Consider the following 21757-nt stretch of genomic DNA (forward strand, 5'->3'; position numbering starts at 1 on the left):
CACTAACTCAAGGCTACATCTTTGGGGCAGCTTCTGGGAGCAGAGTGGAAAACACAAGTGGAATCCAAATTCCAAGGACAGGAGAGGAGATGAGGAGCATCTGGGTGCCAGAGTCCAGCTTACAGATCAACTGAAGGTCAAGTCTTTTTGATGATGTCCCTCAACACAGCTCACTGCACTCCTTGCAGATGAACAGCCAAGTTATTTCTTAAAGGTAGATCCAAGCAATGCATCTCCATGGCTGCCACACCTGGAGCTCAAATCTCACCTGGAAGTTATAGCCATTCATTTTTTCAATCATCTCTGAGTGAGGCAGGTCCTTTGAATTAGAAAACAGGGCTGGATGGGAGAGTCCTAGGTAGATGACAGTGTTAGAATCTAAACTTTTGTACATGTTCAAAAAGAGAACACATTGACCAGTTTCTGAGAAGTATAAAATAAGATGAATGGCCACATGAAGATTAATTAGGGGTTGGGGGCCAGGCAAAGGAACTATGAAGATATATGCTTTTTAAGGCTTAATGTTACTTTAGTTCAAAAACTTGAGTTTGAGAACCATGTGCCATTGGTATTTTTTAACTGTAATTTTTATTGAGATAATTGTACATTCTAATGCCGTTGCAAGAAATAATACAGAGATTTCCAAGGTACAGTTTATCTAGTTTCCTCCAACAGTAATATTTTGCAGAACTACAGTATAATATCACAACCAGGATATTGACTTTGATACAATCCACTGATCTTATTCAGATTTCCTGTTTTATCTGTATTCATTTGTGGATGTGTGTATGTGTGTGTGTGTGTCACAATGATAGTCACAATACTAAATAATTCTATCACCACAAGGACGCCTCATGTTGTCCTTTTATAATTTTGCTTACTTTCCTCCCACCTTCCTATCCCCATCTGTAGCTCCTGGAAAACAACAATCTGTTCATCTCTCAAATTTTCCCATTTTGAAAATGCTATTTACATGGAATGATCCATTGTGTAACCATTTGAGATTCTTTTTTTTTCACTCAGAATAACACCCTTGAGATCAATCCAAGTTTTTGCATGTATCAAAAGTGTATTACTTTTTATTGCTTAAATATATTTCATGATATGGATGTACCACAGATTGTTTAGCCATTTACCCATTGAAGGACATATGAGTGTTTTTCCCCCAAATATTTGGCTACAAGTATCCTTGTGTAGATTTTCGTATGAACATAAGTTTTTATTGCTCTGGGATAAATGCCCAGAGATGCAATTGCTGAGCTGGATTGTAGTTGCATGTTTAGTTTTGTTTTTTTTTAAAGAAACTGCCAAAATGTTTTCTGGAGCAGCTGTACCATTTTACATTCCATCAGTTTCTCTGCATCCTCACCAGCATTTGGTGTTGTCCTTATTTTTTGTTTTAGCCATACCATTTGTAGTGACATTTCATTATGTTTTCAATTTGCATTTTGCTAATGGCTAATGACATTGAACATTTTTTCATGTGCCCATTTGGATTTTGACTTTCTTTACTGGCTTCTCTGAGTATTTAGCCACGTTAGTTTTGAAAAGACCAACAACCACTAAGCATGAGAAGCCAAAGGAAGGGAAGAGTGAGATCATATGAGGTTGAAGTTTTAAAGAGGAACATTATACATTCCATGATCATACTTAGACTTATCTACCCATATTCATCCCACATTCCTCATCCAATATAATCCACTTTTCAGAAAACAATTACCCAATGCTCCCTATACATACCCTGTACCTTCTAGGCTCTGTGTTTCTGTCTAGATCGTTTCTCCATTTCCAAATGTTCAAATTGCAAGAATCACAAATGCCAGTTCAGATGTCACCACTTCCATAGAATTTGCCAGTTCAGATGTCACCACTTTAATAGAATTTCCCTTGATCCCAGCAGCTGGAATTAATCTCTCCCTCATCTGAACATTCCTAAGAACACTCTAGAAAATTTTTCATTTTTTGCTTTGTATCACAATTATATGTCATATATCTTAAATATCTAAGTAGTCTGTGAATTCAGGAGCTAGTGGCAACTAGACCATGTCTTCTATCTCCTAGTCCAGTTGTCTTACCTATAGCAAGCTCTTTACATTAAAGTGTAAATTGTTAAAGACCAAATCCAGTGTGTCCTCCCAGTAGGAAACAATCCTCTAATTATCCAAGAAGTACCTCAGGGTCAGGGCGCCTGGGTGGCTCAGTCGGTTAAGCGGCCGACTTCGGCTCAGGTCATGATCTCACGGTCCGTGAGTTCGAGCCCCGCGTCGGGCTCTGGGCTGATGGCTCAGAGCCTGGAGCCTGTTTCAGATTCTGTGTCTCCCTCTCTCTGGCCCTCCCCCGTTCATGCTCTGTCTCTCTCTGTCTCAAAAAAAAAAAAAAAAAAACGTTAAAAAAAATTAAAAAAAAAAAAAGAAGTACCTCAGGGTCATACACCATTTAACACTTAGAATGTATGAATTTTATTTTATGGAAATAAAGCCTCAATACAACTGATAAACAAAAAATTAATGGGATGGGGGTTATGATATTACATAGACTACTCTAAGAAGGTTTTCATGAGAAGAAAACATTTTATCTGACTGCATTTAATCTCTAATCTCTTTATGTCACAGACAAGTTTACTCTCCTCTTGCCTTGCTCTCAACATTTTCTTCCAGCTGAAAAATATTTTAAGAGAATAGACCTCCCAAATTACAGAAAGCAAGCTGAAGATAAATTCCTCCATTGTTAACCTTTCAGCATAGCCTCTGTAATAAAAATAAAAGTGATTATTTACTGCCAGAGTCCTGTGATTCATTTTTTTTAAGTTTCTTCATTTATTTTGAGAGAGAAAAAGGGACAGAGAGAGACAACACAAGCTGGATATGGGGCAGAGAGAGAGGGAGAGAGAGAATCCCAAGCAGACAGAGCCCTGTCTGGTGCAGGGTTCAGTCCCATGAACCATGAGATCATAACCTGAGCCAAGATCAATAGTCAGGCACTTAACTGACTGAGTCACCCAGGCACCCCAGTGATTCATTTTTATTTATAACTAACAATCTAGATATTTCAAAAACAGTACCTCACGTAAAAAGTTATTAAAATGGAAACAATATACCATTGGAGGGAGTATATGGTAGTGTGACCTTTTAAAAGGTAATTTGAGGGGCGCCTGGGTAGGTCAGTTGGTTGAGCATCCAGTTTCAACTCGGGTCATGATCTCCCAGTTGGTGGGTTTGAGCCCCACGTCAGGTTCTGTGCTGATGGCTCAGAGCCTGGAGCCTGCTTTTGATTCTGTGTCTCCTCTCTCTGCCCCTCCCCCTCCCATGCTCGCTCTCTCTCTCTCTCTCTCAAAAAAAAAATTAACATTTTTTAAATAAATAAAAGGTAATTTGATATTCCTTTGACCCAGAAATTAAACTTCTAGTAATTCATCTTCACAAATTTATTGTCCAACAAAAAACACCTACTATGTGGCAGACACTGAGCTGGACAATGAAGAGATAGCACTAAACAACTCTAAGTTACAGACTCATAGGATTCTTATATTCCTGCAGGGAGTGAGACTACAAAAACTATGTTAGATGGTGATCAGTGCTATGAAGGAAAATCAAATATAGTGTTCATTTGCTTGCCTTGTTCATAATCATTCATAATTTAAATATACATGGCATGCATTATTTTGCACGAATTTCATATGTATCAAATAATATATAACAAATGAAAGACAGGGGCACCTGGGTGGCTCAGTCAGTTAAGCATCCAACTCTTGATTTTGGCTCAGGTCAAGATCTCACAATTTTGTGATTTCAAGCCCCACCTTGTTAGCCTGGAGACTGCTTGGGATTCTCTCTCTCCTTCTCTTTCTGCCCCTCCCCAACTCTCACTCTGTCTCTCTCAAAATAAGTAGATAAACTTAAAAAATTGAAATAAAAAGCATGATAAGGGGACTGGAGTGATGGGGGGAAGGAGGAATGTCATTGTTTATTGGGTGGAAAGCCAGGAAACACTTCTGTGATAAGATAACATGTCAGAGAGACCTGACGCAAGTTAGGGGGTGAGTCACACAAAAAATCCAAAGCAGCTAAAGCAGAAAGCTGCTTGGTATGTTTAAGGAAAGGCCATTATGGCTGTAGTGGAGTGAGAAATAAGAAAAATGATGATCATGGTGACAGGTAGCCATATCCTGAAGGCCCTGATAGACCATGGTGAAGAAGTTAGATTCTAGCTAAGTGAGATGGGAAAACGTTGAAAAGTGTTAATTAGGCTTGTTTTGCGTCATGATCATAATCTGGTTGCTGTATGGAGAACAGATTTTAAGAGAACAAACATATAGAAATGTACAATGATGATTACTGCCTCTGCATTTAAAATAATACAAAATAGAAATAGTTCATATATCCATTAATGAGAATAGGTTAAAGAAATGGTGGTGCAACCATCTCCTGGATCACTAGGAAGTCATTCAAAAGAATGAGGCGGAACTATACATAATGATTTGGAAAGATGCATATGATACACTGTTAGGTGAACAAAATACCTACTGTGAAACAAAATGGTAAAAATCTTTGTTTACTTAAAAGCAAAAAATAAGAAAATATATAGAGCATTCACATGCACACATGCATGCACATTCACATCAATTTATAGAAGCAGAGAAAAATTAGAAGTACATGGAACAAACTGGTAAGCTATGGTAGACAGAATAATGGCCTCCCCAAAATATTCACATCCTAATTCCTGGTATATGTAACTATGTTAACGTACATGGCAAAAATGACTTTGCAGATGTGACTAAGGCTGTGGCCCCTAAAATAGGGAGATCATGCTGGTTTATCTGGGTAAACTCAATCCAAGGACATGAGTCCTTAAAAGTGGAAAAACATCCCCAGCTGAATCAGAGATGGCAATGTGAGAAGTACTTGACAACCCTTTACTGGTTCTGAGAGGTAGAAGGCCAATGGAAAGGACCAGAAAGAGGCTGCTAGGAGCTAAGAGCAGCCCCTGAAAGACAGTGATGCAAGAAGGACCTCAGTACTGCAAGGCCACTGAATTCTGTCAACACCTGAATGAGCTTGCAAGCAGATTCTCCCTTAGAGCCTCCAGAAGGGAATGCAGCCTGCCAATAATTTGACTTAAGCCTAGTGAGACCTGTAGCACAGTTCTGACATTTGGAACTGTAAGATAATAAATGTATCCTGTTTTAAGCCACTGAATTTGAGGTAATTTGTTACAGAAGCAATCAAAAACTAATACATAATTTCTGGCAAATGGGATTGGAGAAGGGAACATAAGGATATAGACTTCTATCTTCTATATTCACAAGTGTTGAAATTTTTACAAGACACAAATGAAGAGAGAAAGAGAGAAATTAAATTAGATCAAATTGCTTGTCTCCACCCCAGAGTCGCTGAGTCAGCTGGTCTCAGGGGAGGCTTCAGAGTTTGCATTTTAAATGAATTCCTGGGTGCTGCTGATGCTGTGGGTCCAGCACTGAACACTACTGGTTTAAAAATTTTTTTTCAACGTTTTTTATTTATTTTTGGGACAGAGAGAGACAGAGCATGAACGGGGAAGGGGCAGAGAGAGAGGGAGACACACACAGAATTGGAAACAGGCTCCAGGCTCCGAGCCATCAGCCCAGAGCCCGACGCGGGGCTCGAACTCACAGACCGTGAGATCGTGACCTGGCTGAAGTCAGACGCTCAACCGACTGCGCCACCCAGGCACCCCTGAACACTACTGGTTTAAAGAATGGTGTCTGGAACCAGACTTCCTAGAATCAAATTTTGGTTTCGCCACTTACTAGCATTTTGGCCTTGAACCAGTTATTTATCCTCTCTTTGTCTATAGTTTCTTCAACTATAAAATGAGAATAATATCAGTACCTACCTCACAAACTTAGTATGAGAATAATATGAGTTAATACATGTACAACATTTGGAACAGTGTCTGGCATGTAGTTAGAACTAGGTAAGTATTAAACCATTATTACTTTATCTCTTTACTTAACCTGCAAGCTTGTTTTAAATCATCCAAAATCCCTTCTTAAAACTCATTCATATCTTTCTCCAACTGTCTTTTTTTCTCACTTTCCATAATTTATCCATCTTTTGAGGAAAGTACCCTTAATAAAACTTTTGTTGTAGCCATCCTACACAAAACCTTTTTGTTTTGACCAAAACCTTTACAGCTGGCTCCTTTCTTCAGCAAATCTGGACCTCATTGGGCTAGTGAATACCTCCAGCTATAGACCAACAATTGCCCTTTCTCCTTTTCTGCACCTTATCCTGGTAGTAGCAAATCCCTCTTGCCCAGCCTTAGTTGCAGTAGTTTAGCAATTGGACTGGCCCATCCCACCCTGGATGCACTCCAGAATTATTGTTCTGGTGAGAATTTGATGAGGAGATACTGAAATAACAAATGTTATTTACTTCCATTTTTGCTAAAATAAACAAAATAGTTTATGCATCATGCCCTGTCTTTTTGGTAAGCTGCCTCTACTCGTGTTCAAAATTATATGGCTTATAAATAAATTCAATCAACATTCAAGGCACTTTTGACTCGTTAAATTGCTAATCTCTATTGTCAGCGGCAGCAATTTCAGCTAAAAACCACTCTCAGCCTCCCTCCCCCTACATTTGCAAACTAAGCCTGACTGGCCTCTGCAAACCCCTTCTTCACACTCTTCCCTTACCCAGCAGCCAGTACGCAGGCTCTCAGCCTAATTGTATCCTTTTCTGTGACAACTTTGAACCCATAAAAATTTACACCGGGTGGTGCAAATTTTACTGATAACGAGTTAATTTACACAGATGGTGGTTCCTTCTCTGGCTTTCCAGCCTCTCTTCTGGAAAAGAAGTATGAGGAGGGGTGGGTTCCAGATCTGCCCTGGCTCTGGCTCCTGAGCCCCACTCTGGCCTGGGACTCCAGTCAGGGATTGGCATCCCCACTAGCTCCAGAGCAGATCCAGGCTTGCCCACAGACTCTGCCAACTGGACTTTAACCCCTGTGTAGCTCAGATCCTACACAGAGCTAAAACAAGGCCACCTGACCCATTAGTTGGGGGATGGGGGAGAAGAGATTTATTTATTTATTTTGTTTGTTTGTTTGTTTGTTTGAGACAGAGAGAGAGCACAAGCAGGCGAGAGGGAAAGAAGGAGAGAGAGAAACAATCTTAGGCAGGCTCCATGCTCAGTTCTGGACTCCATCCCACAACCCTGGGTTCATGACATGAGCCGAAATCAAGAATTGGATGCTCAGCCAACTGAGCCACCCAGGCGACTCTATCAGTACTTTATTTTAAATCCCAGGAGATCCATCTTTGCAATTGCTTGTGTTGGCTTTTCAACCCAGAAGGCCTCAAATGTGTGCTAAAGCATTTTGTGAAAGTGCTAATGGGGGACGCAGCACCTCTGAATTAGATGCTTCCAAATATGGCACCTTTCAACAAGGAAGGAGGCAATCTTCTTACTGTGTGATAACCTCTGAGTTATTTGGTTCTCTGCAGACAGGGTGGCTGTGACACAACCTCCCAGAATGCCCACCTACCCATGGGGAAGCTGATGGGGAATTCTATTGATAATAGTAATATGTAATGTTATAAATAATGTTATATGTAATAACAATATAATGATGTCAAATATAATTAATTCATTAATATTTTTCTTCAATGCCTTAACCCAGTGGGTCCCAAAATTGGCTAAATGTTCTTATCACCTGGAGAACTTTGCCAACCCCCTCACCACCAATGCCCAGGTGGCACACCATAGCAGTCAAATCAGGAGAATTCAGGGTCAGGAGTGAGTGGGAAATATTTGTTAAAGATGATTAAAAAGGTGATTCCAATGTACAGCAAAGTTTGAGAACCACTATCTGAACCCAAAGAAAAGATATTGAGAACCCCGGACAGGCAAGCAGGAGCTAACTTTTTGAGCTGAGCCAATTCTCCACATAAAGTACTATCTCCTCGGGGCGCCTGGGTGGTTCAGTCAGTTAAGCATCCGACTTTGGCTCAGGTCATGATCTCACAGTTCGTGAGTTCAAGCCCCGCGTCGGGCTCTGTGCTGACAGCTCAGAGCCTGGAGCCCGCTTCACATCTGTGTCTCCCTCTCTCTCTGCCCCTTCCCTGCTCATGCTGTGTCTCTCTCTGTCTCAAAAATAAATAAACATTAAAAAATAAATAAAGTACTATCTCCTCAATCCTCTTGCCTCTTACAATTCTGCTGTTTCAGAATTTGTGTATGTGGGGTTGGGATCATTGCAAGGGTTGCCCAGGTATACAATGTTTTTAAGACAGAGGCTGTAAGAAAGTATGCTTTACAAACCACCTACTAGTAACCTGGGCTTCCGCAAGCCTTTCATTACCCATTCTGGCCCCTAGCCAATCTGAGCAGCAACCTGACCCTTATCTACCCCCTCACCTCCCAGTCTGTGACCATTGTGTTCCTACCACTATAGTGCATTCCCTAAGTCCTGGCTCCAACCATTTGCCTTCTAATCATCAATGGAGGCACAACGCAAATGCCATTTCCTCCGTGAAATTTACCCTGATCCTCTCTCCAAGGATTCACTTAAAATATAAGGGTCAGACCTATAGATTTCATGAAAAGAGTATCACACTTGTGACAGTAGACCTGGACACGATGCTAGTTATTAAGTTGATTTTAATTCTCCTCTTCTTCCTTAAAAACTAACTCGAGGCAACAATATCCTCAACTCAATAAATTAACCTCCTTTGCAGCTGAGAGTGGCCAATAAGATGGAAATTCTAGCTGGCATTTCTCAGAAAGCTCTTCAGAGTGAATTGACTTGGTTTGAAAACAGGCACCATTTGCCTCTCTGTCTCCCCATCATGTCACAACTGGAATTACAGTAACCCTCTTAAGCCTCTGAGGCACCACTGAAGATGGAAGATAGCACTCAGGATGACAAAGCATACAGATAAGAAACCAGGATCTCTGACAACCCCCAAAGACTGAGAAGCTGCCATACTGATCCTAGACTGCCTAACACTTTGTTGGGAAAAAATAAACTTCTATCTCATTAGGCCTCTTTATTAACAGGCAAACCTAACTCAAACTGGAACAAACAGCTTCTGGCTGTGGGATCCTGAGAAAACTATTGTTTATTTTGAGTCTTAGTTTCCTCAACTAAATGGGGAGAAATGGAATTGTGAGAAGTAATTACAATCACCAAACAGTTGCAGGAACTCAAGAGATTATATTTGAACCTATCTATATCTTAATCAATTAATCTACTAAAACGTTTTCAGTTAGTAGACAATGGAACTGAGCACTGAAAGGGGAAGTGATTTGCTCAAGGACAGAAAGAAAATTAGTGGCAGCTGCAAGAGTTGAAAACAGGGCTCTTTTTTTTTTATTTATTTTTGAGAGAGAGGGAGAGACAGAGCATGAACAGGGGAGGGTCAGAGAGAGGGAGACACAGAATCTGAAACAGGCTCCAGGCTCTGAGGTGTCAGCACAGACCCTGACGCAGGGCTCGAACTCACGGACCGCGAGATCATGACCTGAGCCGAAGTCGGCCGCTTAACCGACTGAGCCACCCAGGCAACCCATAAACAGGGCTCTTTTGAGTTGGGTCCAGCTTAATACATGTACAGAGTTCAGATATAACTACCTGCAAATCGTTGTAAGCAATAATGGGAAAATATTGATTTAAAAAACATGATAGTGAATGATCAAACACAAAGGCTATTTAAACCATGGGGGATTGCTTTTAAGTTTGCAGTGTGTGGGAGTGATCTTATAGATAAATAACCAATAGCCAATTACCCCCACACTATATATGGAAGAGTTTATTCTTCCCCCACCTATATGAAATTCCATCTTCACATACACACACGCACACAGACACACTCACACAGAGAGAGAGGGAGAGAGAGAGAGTCTCACTGATCTGTTTATTTCTGTGCCCAAAACTCATTGTACTAATTATTAGTGACACAAGCCCTTCCCCCATGTTCTTCGTAAACTTTTTCTTGGCTTTTGTTACTTGATTTCTCTTTCTAAGGAATTTTAGAATCAGTTTCTCAAGTTCTAGAAAATATCTCACTGGGATATCTACTGGGATTGAATTACATTTATAATTTCTGGAGAATTGACACTTTAATAACAGTGTTTATTATGTGCCAGGTAATTTCCTAAGCATCTGGGATACATTTGCAAAAATATAGACATTTTACAAAAATAGAAAAAAAATATTATTTCCCTCAATGAGCATATATTTTAATAAAAGTAGGCAAGCAATAAGCAATAAATATAAGAAATAAAGAAATGTATAGCATGTTAAAAGGTAGTAAATGCTACAGAAAAGAAAAAAGTGAGGAGAGTAACATGTGAAGGTCAGGAGAACAGGGTACAGGTCATAGCCATATAAACATTCGTCATGGGACAGTAACTAATTTAGTCCTGCCTCTATAATGTACAGACTATCATGATTATTACCACAAGTAAAAGAAACTGAGGTATAAAGAGGTTAAATAACTTGGCCAACTTCCCACTGCTAGGAAGTAACAGATCCAGGATTTGAACTTGAGCAGTCTAAGCTCCAAATTCTGGAGCCAGAGTCCGTACACTACATCTCATTCAGGCTCCAAGTATGCTTTATTTATTCTTGTCATTCTATCCATAATCAGTAAGGTATAAAGTTTCTTGTTAGATATCTTTCTAGGTATTGGTAGTATTTCTTGCTATTGTCATGTCGAATATTTTTACCATATTTTCTAATTAGCTTTTGCTAATATATGAATAAGCTATTGATTTTTATGTGGTAATCAGTCATTTCTATGAGTGCTTTTTAGTTCCAATAGTTTTCAAGCTAATTTTCTTGGATTTTATAATTAGAAATGCATATAATGACAATTTGTTTTTTTCTTTCCATTATGTTTTTATATTTCATTTTCCTTATCTTTCAGTTCTAAGTATTTGTTAATTTCCACTATGATTCCATTTTTGACCCATTGGTTATATGTTGCTTAATTTCCAAACGTGGGGGTTTTATAGTTATCTTTTTGTTATTTATTTCTAGTTTAATTCTACTACAGTCAGACAATTTGTATGTTTTGAATCTTTTGAAACTTGGTTTTTGGGACAATATATGCTCAATTTTGGTAGATATTTTGTATGCACTTGAAAAAAAGTACATTCCACCATTGTTAAATGTCAGTTGGTCAAGCATGTTAACCATATTTACTTGTCCTATATACTTACTAATTTTTTGTATCTGCTTATTCTTTTAGTAGTTAGTTTAGGGAATGCAAAATGTATGGCTTAATTTTTGGACTATAATATGAATTAGTACAGGGCCACGTGGGGTATTAAAACACTTTAATTAACTGTCTCCTGCCACTTGTGCTATTTATGGTCAGGTATATATATGTAATATTTACATTTAAATGACATTGTTGTTTCTTTTTATTTTTTTAAATTTTTTTAAATTTTTTTAACGTTTATTTATTTTTGGGACAGAGAGAGACAGAGCATGAACGGGGGAGGGTCAGAGAGAGAGAGGGAGACACAGAATCTGAAACAGGCTCCAGGCTCTGAGCTGTCAGCACAGAGCCTGACGCGGAGCTCGAACTCACCGACCGCGAGATCATGACCTGAGCCGAAGTCGGCCGCTTAACCAACTGAGCCACCCAGGTGCCCCTGTTGTTTCTTTTTAACATAATCAATATTTTTGTAGGTTTTTCTATATGGTAGTAATTACTTTTCCATTGCTCTGACACACTGGACCAGATGGGTGGGGAATGGGCTAAATGGGTGATGGGTATTAAGGAGGGCACTTGTTATGGTTAACACTGGGTGTTTTATGTAAGTATTGAATCACTGAATTCTATTCCTGAATAGGAATATTCTCATATTGCAGCATATGATAACTAGAATTTAAATAAAAATTTGGATTAAAAAAGAAAAATTACTGTTGTGTACAAGAGAACAAAATGATACTCTGTCTTAAGATGAAAATATAAATATGAAAATATGAAACTCAAAAAAACACTGATGAAAGAAGTTGAAGAACAGAAAGAAATAGGAAAAACATTCCATGCTCATGGATTGGAAGAACAAATATTGTTAAAATGTCAATACTACCCAAAGCGATCTACATATTCAATGCAATCCCTATCAAAATACCACCAAACATTTTTCACAGAATTAGAACAAACAATCCTACATTCATATGGAACCACAAAAGATCCCAAATATCCAAAATAACCCTGAAAAAGAAAAGCAAAGCTGGAGGCATCACAATCCCAGACTTCAAGTTATATTGCAAAGCTGTAGTGATCAAAACAGTATGGTACTGGCACAAAAATAAACACATAGATCAATGGAACAGAATAGAAAACCCACAAATGGACCCACAACTATATGCTCAGCTAATCTTCAAGAAATCAGGAAAGAATATCCAATGGAAAAAAGACAGTCTCCTCAACAAATGGTGTTGGGAAAATTGGACAGCAACATGCAGAAGAATGAAACTGGATCAGTTTTTTACACCATACACAAAAGTAATTTCAAAATAGATGAAAGACCAAATGTAACAGAAAACCATCAAAACCGTAGAGTAGAAAACAGGCAACAACCTCTTTGACATCCACTGCAGTAACTTCTTACTAGATAGGGCTCCTGAAGCAAGGGAAACAAAAGCAAAAAATAAACTATTGGGACTTCATCAAAATAAAAAGCTTTTGCATAGCAAAAGAAACAATCAATAAAGCTAAAAGGCAACCTATGGAATGGGAGAAGATATTTGCAAATGACATATCCGATTAAGGGTTAGTATCCAAAATATATAAAGGACATGGATTTTTAAAAAGTTTTTATTTAAATTCTAGTTAGTTAACATAGTGTGATATTAGTTTCAGGTGTACGATATAATGATTCAACACTTACATATATCACCTGGTGCTCATCACAAGTGCACTCCCTAATCCCCATCACCTGTATAACAAACTGATGGCTACCAGAAGGGAGGTGGAGGGGGGTGGACATGGATATTTTTTAAGAAACCAGGTAATAAAAGTGATGCAGGCTTTATCATTTTAGTTCTGATCAAGGAAACGTGAGCTTTGTAATCATAATTACATAATTTATTAACAAGTCAGAAAGTAGTGAGTTATAAACATGAAGTTCATACTACCACCACCATCCACTCCCAGTTTCATCACTGACTTCCAGTATGTCCTTGTTTTCTAATGACATTTCAGGCGGACCTCACAGAATTTGCAGCAGGAACAATTCCATTGCAGGCTAATTCAGTCAATTGCAAATTTTAATCTCAGAACTTCCCCATCTAAGCAAGTGCTAGCTAGGCCTCTTCCAGTACAACTTGAAGTGAGGAAGAGATTGCCCTCTAACAACTACCCCTCCCTCCTCTGGGTCTCCCTTTCTACTTATATACGCAAATGGTTTCTTTGTCCTATGGAATGTGTGCAAAGATAGGGCAATGTGGCCCTATTTAGATCATAGGGTTACTCAGAAACTGTTATTGGCAGAGTTGGTCCTTTAGCCACAGATATAAGAGAAAAGGTCTTATTCAGCATACTTTAATTATATATACCACAAAGAAATACTTAAACAGATAAAGAAATTTTACTGTTTTGAAAGGCCACAATACTCTCAATATTGGTTTTAAAGAAAGAATCTTGTATTCACACTACTGGTGGTATACATTTTGTATTCCTTCATTTGGAGTTTGATAAATACTTATTAAATATGCATGAGTTCTTGGTAGAGCTTAAGATTCTACAATAAAGACCTGTCAATACAGACAAGGTTCTTGTCCTCCAGGAGATTACATTCTATTTAGGGGTAGACATACCAGAAACAAGTAAATAAAATTTTTGATAAGTGATATGAAAGAAATAAAACTGGAGGACGTGATAGAGTGAAGGGGAGTGTGAGGCTATTTTAGAAACCATCAAGGAAGACTACCCTAGGAAAGGATATTTTAACGTTTATTTATTTTTGAGACAGAGAGAGACAGAGCATGAACGGGGGAGGGTCAGAGAGAGGGAGACACAGAATCTGAAACAGGCTCCAGGCTCTGAGCTGTCAGCACAGAGCCCAACGCGGGGCTCGAACTCAGGGACCGTGAGATCATGACCTGAGCCGAAGTTGGACGCTTAACCGACTGAGCCACCCAGGTGCCCCTAGGAAAGGATATGTGAGCCAAAATCTGAAGCATAGCAAGGAGGAAAGCACTCAAAGGATCTGGGAAAGTGTTTCAGACAAAGAATAGCAATTGCAATGTAATCTTGAAACTGGAATGAACTTTGTGGAACAAGCAACAAAAACCCAGATAGACTGTAGTTCCATGAAGGAGATGGTTGGCAAGTCAGCCAGGAAATAGATCAGCTACAGCCTTATAGGTTGTGGAGAGAAATTTGAATTTATTCCAAATGCTATGGGAAACCTTAAATGGTTTCATAAGAGGATAGAAATGGACTGGTTAATTTTTGTAAGGATAATTCTGGCTGCCTATGAAGAATGGAATTTAAGGGAGCAATGGAACAGGCAATGAGCTCCATGATGCAAGTAACACAGTATGGTGGCTGGGACTGAGGTGGGTGGCAGCACTGGATATGAAGAGAAGTAGATGAACTAAAGATATATTTTAGAGAGAGATTAAGACACATTTTCTGTGGAGGATGAGGAAAAGGTAGGAATCAAGGATTATTTCTAGGTTTGGGGATTCAACAATTGGGTTGATGGTGGTACCCCTTACTGGGCAGGAATGAGATGGTGGTAGAGTAATCAAGAGTTCAGTTTGGGAAATAAGGTTTGAGATATCTATGAGATATTCAAGTGGAAAAATCAGGTAAGCAGTTGGAATAGAGTTATAAATTGCATGCAAACACAGAGGCAATATTTAAATCCATAGCACTAGATGAAATCATATAGGATTAAAGTATAGTAAGTGGCCTGAGCTATAGGGGACTCCATAATGGCTATGATATTTGTATTCTAATTTTTGCAAAGAAGCTTAAAAGGAAGAAGATATCTGTAAAGAGGAAAACTTGGAGGAATTAACTCAAGAGCAGTCTATGATATATTCACAGAATCAAGGAGAATTGTTTTAATTTTCTACTCAATTACAGGGGGCCATCTCTGACTCCAGAAGAATGCTATAGCTTTCACTCCAACAGTCAGAATACTGAACACAAGACCAGAGCTCTTTCTCATGCTGCAGATAGGTAAAAGAGAGTTAAATATTTTTCTCACTAAAACCTGATGCAAAACAAGTAAAAACATTAAAATTTGTAACAAAGATGAGTAAGATGCCTAATTGTACCCAGGTGTTTGCAGTTCTCTAAATCTTGCTTTAAATGATATCCTGTTTATATTTAATAATTACACCAATACTAGTTACTATTTATGCATAGTTGATTTAGTAAAGTGTTCTCTCTCTATGGAAAAAATGTAAATTAGTGGAAAATCATGATAATTCTCTTTAATTCTGTTTATCATGCCAAGCTATTCATGACATGATACCATAACCAAAACACACCTTCCACCTGTTGGCAGCTTATTCAAATTGCAGAGAGAACAGGGTGAAATAAATAGTCGGTTGAGTGTTAGCCTTACATAGCAAAGGGTATATGCAGAGATTGCAAATAGCATGGCTATGAAAGAGTTGCCAACATGGAGAAACATCATCAGACTAACAACCCTTACAACAATTAGTCCTTTAGGGTAGAATCACTCTGCAAGTAACATGTATATTACTTTTTCATATTTACACAAGTAAATCACTGGTACAAAAACAATCTCACTTACCACTTCTGTAAATAAATTCCACACCAATGAATGACAGGGATAGGTGAATTAAATTAATCACATCGATATACTTTTTAAAAGCCTTTGGTCCATCAAAATCCCAGTTACCTATTTTTCATGAGAAAAAAAAATTTTTTAAATTACAGGAGATTAGAGGTTAAATCATATGTGGATATAATAAACAGAAAAAGAAAGGTCTTTGTTTTTTTTTTAATGTTTCAAAGAAGTAATATAATAACTGCCTGTGTAACTCCAACACTAGTCAGATTATCAGGGACAGGAGAGGTGGTTCAGGTCATTTTTCATTTTTGTCATGGCTGTCAGAAAACTCAAAACTAAATCTGAATTTAAATCACAGCAACAATATCAACCCCTTTGGTAGCATATTTCTTCCTTCCTTGATCCTCATTTTCTATTTTTTGTTGTTGTGTAGGCAGTGGCATTTCAGAGAGCCAAAATGCCCACCTCTTCCAGTCTGGAAATCCCAACTGCTTTTCATCTGTCTTCTTCCCAGACTTGAGTTTACATTACAAAAGCTATTTGGAAGTATGCTGTCACCAGGTTTGCCTGCACAGTGTGAAGGTATGCTTGCTTTCAGGGAGATGTTCTCTGCCAAACATGAAGATGGCCACACGCCGTACTGTAAGTTTGGGGTTAGTAAATCCATTCTGTAGATTCAGTATGGTCTATTGAAATCTTAAGTGAAGAAATTACAGAACCATTTATATTACCTGAGCTTTAGGTTGGAACACTTAAGGTTTACCATTGAACAATTGTTAGTGTGATGGTTTGCACTACTGATTGAGAGCAGATATGTATATGCTTTAGAAACCAGTCAAAAGATTTGTAGACATATCATCCAGCAATCTCATTTCTGGGTGTATACCCAAAGGAATTATAATTAGGACCTTGAAGAGAAAGCTGCACTCACATGTTCACTGCTGCATTATTAACAATAGCCAAGACAAGAAAGCAACCTAAATGTCCATCAATGGATTAATAGATAAAGAAAATGCAGCATATATAAACAATGGCATATTATTCAGCCTTTAAAAAGGAAATGCTTCCATTTGTGACAACATAGATGGACCTGGAGAGCATCATGCTAACTGAAACTGAAACAAGCCACACAGAAAGACAAATACAACATGATTCTACTTATAATGAGGAATCTAAAATAGTAAAACTCATAGAAGCAGAAGGTGGAATTGTGGTTGCCAGAGGCTGGGGGAAGAGGGAAACAGGAGATGTTGGTCAAAGGATACAAAGTTTCAGTTATGCAAAATGAGTAAGTCCTAAAGATCTACCATACAGAAGAGTGCCTATAATACAGAGTAACATATTGTAGAGCATGCTATTAAGGTAGATCTTATGTTAAGTGTTCTTATCACACACACACACACAAAATAATAATAATAATAATAATGGTCAGAGGAAACTTTTGGAGATGTTAGATATGTTTATACCATCGATTGTGCTGATGGTTTTAAGGGCGTAACATTATCTCCAAACTCATTAAGCTGTTTATATCAAATATATACAAATTTTTGTATGTCAATCATACCTCCATAAAGTGTTTTTTTTTTTTAAATAGACATTAGTAGAGCTGATGTTCTATTATGAAACTTCATTTTGGGAACTATGGTCAAGATTGAAGTTTTATTCTTGTCCTGACCGGTCTTACTGATCTCAACTTTTGCCTGAACCTCAACTCTTGCATTCCCCATTCCTTACACTCATGTTAGTCATATATCCCTATTCTTCTCCACCCAAGATTAAAGTTTGGAAATGTAAATGGTTTTCCCATATCAGCTGACATATCTATTTTCTGCTTTGGAATTTTCCTAATCAAGTGGGAAATAAGATGTAAGGAAGACAAATGGCCAATGGAGGAGTTGGAGGGTAAGGAAATGAAACCAAAAGTAATGCAGAGGGAAGGCAGAAAAAGCCTTCCGGCATGTGTGATTTTGGCAAAACTCTACTAGTGTTTGCTTCTCAGTTTGCTCTTTTGTAAAATGGAGATTTTTTTTAGTCCCTAATTTTTACCTAATGAGTATTGTAAGTCCCATAAGATGACATGTGTAAAAATATTTTGCAAATCATCAAGAGCCAAGCCTATCTAATGGGTTAGTGATGAAAGACTTAAATATGTACCAACAAAGTCAGAACAAAAATGATAATTATTTTGTTTTTTCCTCACATGCCACTTAGTTTCACATTCTTTATAGCCCTGTATTATCATCTATAATATTTCTGTAATGTATTCATCTAATAGCCTATGATTTTCTTTATCTTATTTTCAGTTTCTACTTTAAACTGATCTTTGTAGGCAAACATGCCCCGGGTTCCTCTTCAGAAGGCAAAAATAAATGAAAAGGATATGATTACTAGATTATTTTGTGTTATGTTGCATACAGACACATATTGGTAATACCTTAAATGCATAGAGTACACTCCTGGACTCACATATATGATTAAATACATAAACACAAATACATACATGCTCTCTCTCTCTGTCACACACACACACACACACACACACACACACACACCACAGAGAAGTCCTCACCCTCTTTTTTACACCTAGCATGTCGCATAATACAAGAGTGACATGGTCCTTGGGAAGGAAAGTCTTACAATCTAGGTCGTGTTGTTAATTTGCCCATCCAAAGATTATTTTACCCAATGAGATGCTCCACCAATTTCACATGTTCTGTTTCTATTTTAATGTGAATTGAAGCAGAACTAAATCATCTTAAAGCATCTGTCGATAGGCAGTTATCCAGCCACTTAGCTTCATGTTCTTCATAACTCAGTGTTAGCATTTGGAAACTTTTTGTAATCCATTTATATAAGAGCCTCTCAGTTTTCCTTCTTTCTTTTAGTTTCTCTTTCAAATTGATGTTCATAGGTAGGCAGGGTGGGTGGTCACAGGTTTCACCAGGAGGCAGAAGCAAGGAAAAGAGTCACATTTTATGATGACCTTGTGTCATGTTCCATAAGGAAAAACCCATGCAGTAATAATCCCTTGGATTAATACAAAGTGCTTTCAAAACAGCCTAATGCTCCTTATGTGATCATAGACGTCACTTTACTTCCCTGAATTTATTTCTTCATCTGTAAATGGTAATAATATTCTTAATTTAATCAGTTCATTTGAGGCTATAGCCACTCAACTAATTAGAAATTGACCTAATCACACCTGGGTGGCTCAGTTGGTTGAGCGTCTGACTTTGGCTCAGGTCATGATCTCATGGCTCATGGGGTCAAGCCCCACATCAGGCTCTGTGCTGACAGCTCAAAGCATGGAGCCTGCCTCTCTGCCCCTCCCCTGCTCGCACTCCATCTCTCTCCACCACTCAAAAAAATTAAATAAAATTTTAAAAAATTTTTAAAAGAAATTTGCCTGAACATTTTCTCATTTTCTCATTTCTCTCTACCTTGTCCATGAAAATATCATGAAGGACTTTGTCAGATGCCTTGCTCAAATTCATATTCACTGTGTTCAACATTTCATTGATCTACAAGGATAGTAAGAAACCTGATTGAAAATTTAAAAAGAAAGAGAAAAATGATGATGCGTGGAGTGATCTATACTCCACATCACCATATCATCTTCTGCTGATGGTCACCTCATTCCCCAAGTGCCCACAAAACATGTATTTCTCCTCGGCCAAATTTTTGGAACTTGAAGTTCACTGGTGACTATTTTCTAAAAATGACTATTATCTCATTTTTAAAATAAAATTATCTTTCACCCAGTTGTCACTTCTCAACACAATTTCTCGAAAATCATGGAGAGGAGCTTACATCCAACAGCAGAGAAGAATTTGGAGGAAGCATCCCATAGATGCAAGTTTCCAACCACTCCTCATCTACTCTCAGAGGACCTTTCATTCCTCCCAAGGAGTTTCATGCTCCTCCCAGGTCAGTGGCAGCACCACTGGGGATTTCCTGAGGTGACTCTCAAGTCACTGAGAAGGCATGTGGACAGTTACACTTTCATTTTCATTTCAACCAACATTCATAGAGGGCCTACTCTATGCCAAGATCCTGCAGGCACAGAGTAACACTCTTCACAGACTTCATTATCTAGTGTGAAAGACAGGTACATGAACAAATAAGTATAACCCAATTGTAAATGCATCTGAACTTCCATGTCTATGGACACTTCTATTCTAGCTAAGAATAGGACTAAGTATGACCTGGTTTACTGCAGGACAAGACAAACTAGATGGGACCAAGACCTGAAAGTATGCTGCATTAATGAAGCAAAACAAGTACATGAATGACAGATTCTGGAAGACAATTCGGTCTGCAAGTAAAGGTGTCGTATAGTGGCAGCTATAGCTTAAAGAAGTGGGATGACAAGGGTCCAAGCCTAGGTAGAGATGGAGTATCCCAACAGGTGGCCCAAGTATAATGATGGGAAATTCAGAGAAAGACAATGCTTATGTCCTAAGGAAACAATCTTTCAGCATTAGTGAGATATACTAGCAGGTATGAAGCCCCAGGTAAAATTCAGGGCAAGTTCTCTAGTTAGCAATTTCCCTGCCTTCAGTATATTCTCAAATAACAAAATTAACAAGCCAGTATAGTCTCATTGCACATCTGAAAGGCTACTGCTCCCCATGGAATAGTAAGTTTCAACTCTAGAACTACCTACAGATATGACTTAATATGCCTCTTGAGTATGTACTGGACCCTAAAGTTTATCTCCAATGACCTGCATCCACTATTCCTGAAGTCTGCCCCAAATTCAAGCCTATGTGAATGTGTGCACTGAAAGAACATCAAAACTCAGTATGAGGGCCACGAAACCTGTATAATTATGGATGGGAAGAAGGGGATAAGGATTGTGTAGATTAGTGGTTTTCATTTGGAGGGTATGAGCAGGGGACCAGAAGAAAAGAAGAAAGGGGACGGTTGTGTAATTTGAACAAGTTTCCCCAAGTTCTTCTTTCTTATCTATAGATGCCCTATTGAGAATCAGGAGAATCAGTGGTATAGTTGAATAATTTTATTTTATTCAATATTGAAATCTCTCTCCTGAGACGTTAAACTGTTGGTGATATTTGGAGAAGAAACTACAAAGACCATCTTTGCTGGACTGATATTCAGAAAAAGGAAATCCAGTAGCTTTACAAATAATTTTAAAATCTAACTTTTACATAAAGTATATAAATACTCCAATTTAACAAGAAGTGCTTATAATCAAAGTGCTTATTGAGGTTTGAGCACCATGACTTAGAATTTTCTTTCAACTACAAATTAAGCCCAAATCGGAGGCCCATACAAACATTGATGTACCACCTCTCATTCTCACGTCCAGTTTTCTGATCGAATCCCAGGGGCTAAAGTTGTAAGAACATTTTATGAAAGTCTTAAGAGGCTTATAAACATCACAAAACTACACTAAATCCAGACTTATAGGAAAGAGAGCTCCAGTATCATTTCCTGGGGCTGGCCCCTGGCATGAATGTACTGGTCTTGGAATAACCTCTGTGCCACAGGCAGTGGGGCAGGAACACTATTGAGTGCTAGGCCTGAAGGGGTCTGTGGGAAGGGCCAAGCGTATATTCTGCACTCCCATCTCTTCTCAGGACACTTGGTAGTAGCTTATTACTTTCTCCTGAACTAAGATAAGAGGTTTATTCTATTTTATACAACATTTCTGAGGGTATTCCACCCTCTGAGGGTATTCTAAGGGCTTTTGAAGAAAATTTATTTGACCATACTTACAGAAGCATAAGTTCAAACCTTAAAAATTAAAAGGAAAAAGTATTTTTGTGTTCTTATAAAATCGATGCTAAACATTAAGAGTGTTTTAGCAGATATGGGGATGTGCCACTTAGAACAGCCTTCAAAAAAGAACTTGCTGCCCAGCTGCAAGTAGACATCTTTCAATTGTGAACTCCTTAAGAACCCACCTCAGCATTGAGCAAGTCATGCTCTTAACAAGATGGCCTCAACTA

Source organism: Neofelis nebulosa, chromosome X (genome assembly GCF_028018385.1).
Source record: "Neofelis nebulosa isolate mNeoNeb1 chromosome X, mNeoNeb1.pri, whole genome shotgun sequence".
Taxonomy (NCBI): Eukaryota; Metazoa; Chordata; class Mammalia; order Carnivora; family Felidae; genus Neofelis; species Neofelis nebulosa.